Genomic DNA, 3,610 nt, shown 5'->3' with positions numbered 1-3,610 from the left:
CACTCATCCTTGCCATAACCCTCCGCCTCCTTTGCCTCCTCCTACTCCTGCTTCTCCTCCTCCTCCTCTTCCTCCTTCTGCTTTCTGCCAGCCTCCCCAAACTGAGCAGTTCCACTTGAGAACAGAACACCAATCATCTATCCCTGGGATGGATTTTACCATAATAATTGCATGTTTGTTTGCGTCAGATCAGTCGTTCCCTAAAACATTTAGCACACTGTATAAACGTGTAATAAAAATGTGTATTCTTACTTATTCTTAGATAATATACATTTAGCTGATGTGGATTAAGTATGAACGATCATGATGGACTAGAATCTAATCACGTTGCGGTGGAAAACAGTGAAATGTGGTGAATTCACTGAGGGATATTTCAGTCCTCCCTGTTGTTGCAACAGGAACACATCCGCTACAGGACGCATTACTTCTGCATTACACAATCTTCAATAGCTTTCAATTCATGGCTGGCTGCCAAAACCATGTTGTCACACAAAAGGAAATTGAAAAGTCATTGCTGTGTAATATTCATTTAATTGTTTGAAGTGTTTGTGTCTTCCACATTTGAAAGGAACAGACCACACTTTGGTTTTGGATTCAGCAGCCAAGCATTACCCTGTTGCACAATCAGAAGTCAAAGGTTGTGCTGTGGGCTGCGTCTGTGCATGTTATACGCACACTATCTCCGGAGATCATTGCCTTGTGACGGCAGTCTAAGACCTTTCTATCATGACTCAATCAGTTTTATGGAGGCGTATAGGAGCTGTATTCTGTTCATCATATCAATTATACTATCGAATTATACCATATTTTCTTTAAAGAGTGACTGTTCTCTGACTTTTATTCTGTGGGCAAAGCACACAGCTGAACAGTGAAATACAGTATGGAGAGGTTGAATCTGACACTTTGATTGCCTCTGGATCATTTGATATGATATGATATGATATGATATGATATGATATGGTGAGGCTGCATTGACTGCAGGCCTAAAGTAGGAGGGATAGAGAGGGAGGGAGGAGCCTTAAAAAGGAGGGAAAGCGTTTCCTGTGCAGTGCCCACACACACACACACACACACACACACACACACACACACACACACACACACACACACACACACACACACACACACACACACACACACACACACACACACACACACACATTTGATTATACCATGGCATTTGCTTCCTTCCAGTCAACACACCATGAGCGCTTTGAACAGATGACTTGCTGTTGCTGTTGCGCCTGCTTCAGATTAGAACGCTCTTTAGGTTTTTCTACACATTATATACACACATTTAGACGAGAGAGAAACCAGAAAGACTCAAACGTGTGTCTATGGTTTCTTGTGGTTATGCCAGCTGTTCCCCCGGTCCTGATGACCCCTGCCGTTCTGTGGTATCGGGGTTATTGTGCCGTCCTCCAGCCCTCCTGCAGGCGGTGTTAACAGATGGAACGCGTACGGGACCAGGACTCCAGAGTCACGAGGGAAAGCCCCGCAAAGACCTTGAACTCTGGATAGGAAAGTTTTCTCCCAGAGTGTGTGGTGTTGAGGTGTGTTATCTCCGAGTGGAAACTAAACTTTGCCCTGGAAACGAGGATAAAAGTAGGACGCATGCACCATGAAGGGCTGGGCAGATGGGAGTGCTGACAAGAAGATGGAACACACATCTAGATTAGATTAGATGTGGTTCTAGATTAGCAGAGGAACAAACAAGCCCTGGAGAATAGTGACGACCAGCCGTCCACAGGAGGACTGCAGGAGTCAGAGGCTACAGACTGGAGGAGTCAGAGGCTACAGACTGGAGGAGTCAGAGGCTACAGACTGGAGTCAGAGGCTTCAGACTGCAGGAGTCAGAGGCTACAGACTGGAGGAGTCAGAGGCTACAGACTGGAGGAGTCAGAGGCTACAGACTGGAGTCAGAGGCTTCAGACTGCAGGAGTCAGAGGCTACAGACTGGAGGAGTCTACAGACTGGAGGAGTCAGAGGCTACAGACTGGAGGAGTCTGAGGCTACAGACTGGAGGAGTCTACAGACTGGAGGAGTCTGAGGCTACAGACTGGAGGAGTCTGAGGCTACAGACTGGAGGAGTCAGAGGCTTCAGACTGCAGGAGTCAGAGGCTACAGACTGGAGGCCACAGACTGGAGGAGTCAGAGGCTTCAGACTGCAGGAGTCAGAGGCTACAGACTGCAGGAGTCAGAGGCTACAGACTGGAGGAGTCTACAGACTGGAGGAGTCAGAGGCTACAGACTGGAGGAGTCTGAGGCTACAGACTGGAGGCCACAGACTGGAGGAGTCAGAGGCTACAGACTGGAGGAGGCTACAGACTGGAGGAGTCTACAGACTGGAGGAGTCAGAGGCTACAGACTGGAGGAGTCAGAGGCTACAGACTGGAGGAGTCAGAGGCTACAGACTGGAGGAGGCGTCAGATGGCTCCCTGACTCCTCTGGGGTGTACGCTGTATTCTACTAACCAAGGGGGCCACCTTCAGCTTGAATTTCCATCAGGTTGAAATACAAGCTGAAGGTCCTCGGTCTTCTTGTGACGAGCAGCTGATCTGCTGCTGCAGCTGATAATGAAGAAGTCATCTATCTTCAGCTGCACACTCGTTGGCTGCACTAGAGGAGATATCATCAACTCTTCACATTTCTTTCCTGAATATTAATATATCCAGCATTATTCGAGCGTATGTGTGTATTCCTTCTTTGAATTATTTAGTCGTGTTGTTAATCAGTCAATTTACTGTAAAACCGTTTATTGATCATATATTGAATGATAACTGAAATTCCAGACGCCAGCTCTGTTTCCTATATATTGATATATGAGTATGAATATATTGCTGACATCATGATACTATGATCAGCTGGGACACATCCATCACAGCCGCTTCAATTATTCATGTTTAGGTTTCATCACGAAAACGCTAATATGTCACACAAAATAACTGTATCATTGACAAAAATACAAACTATACACATTTCTGCTCACTTTAATGTTATGCTCACATTAATGCATACATGCGTACAATTATAACTTTGCATCATATGACTGACCAGCAGTGGTGGGATGTATTACTGTGTTTTGCCCTGTATTATGTTGTCTCTTAATGTTTATTAAACAAATGATGCAGCAAACATCCGTTTCAAGGACTTAATTCATTCAAAAAGTTTATTGCTTTTACAAACCACAGTAGAAATCCGTATTAATAAGCACATCCACTGAAGCAGCTGAGAAAACAAACTAATCCTGTACACTGAAAACCTCACGGCAGGTGTGAGCCTACAGTCTAGAAATAGCACCGGTTTGCATATAAAAAAGGAGAAGTTACATCCTTATTTGATTACAAAAATCAGTGCTTCAAACATAATTGCCAGTCCAGATGCATATTTTCAGATGCATGTCTTAAAGCTAGGGTAGGCAACTAGCTAGATCTAGAACGTATCCAACAAAAAAACATTTCATTTAGGCAGAATGAAATGACTGGACAGGTATTACCAGCAACAGTTACCAGATACTTCCATTCATTTTAAGAGCATTTGATTTATTGCTGTTGAGATATCGAGAGAATTTCAACAAATATGACAAAAAATGCCGCTTATATAAATTGCC

The sequence above is a fragment of the Micromesistius poutassou genome (genome assembly GCF_964030765.1).
Source record: "Micromesistius poutassou genome assembly, chromosome: 12".
In the NCBI taxonomy this organism is placed as follows: domain Eukaryota; kingdom Metazoa; phylum Chordata; class Actinopteri; order Gadiformes; family Gadidae; genus Micromesistius; species Micromesistius poutassou.
The sequence above is the reverse complement of the archived record's forward strand: the minus strand, read 5'-3'. Positions refer to the sequence as shown.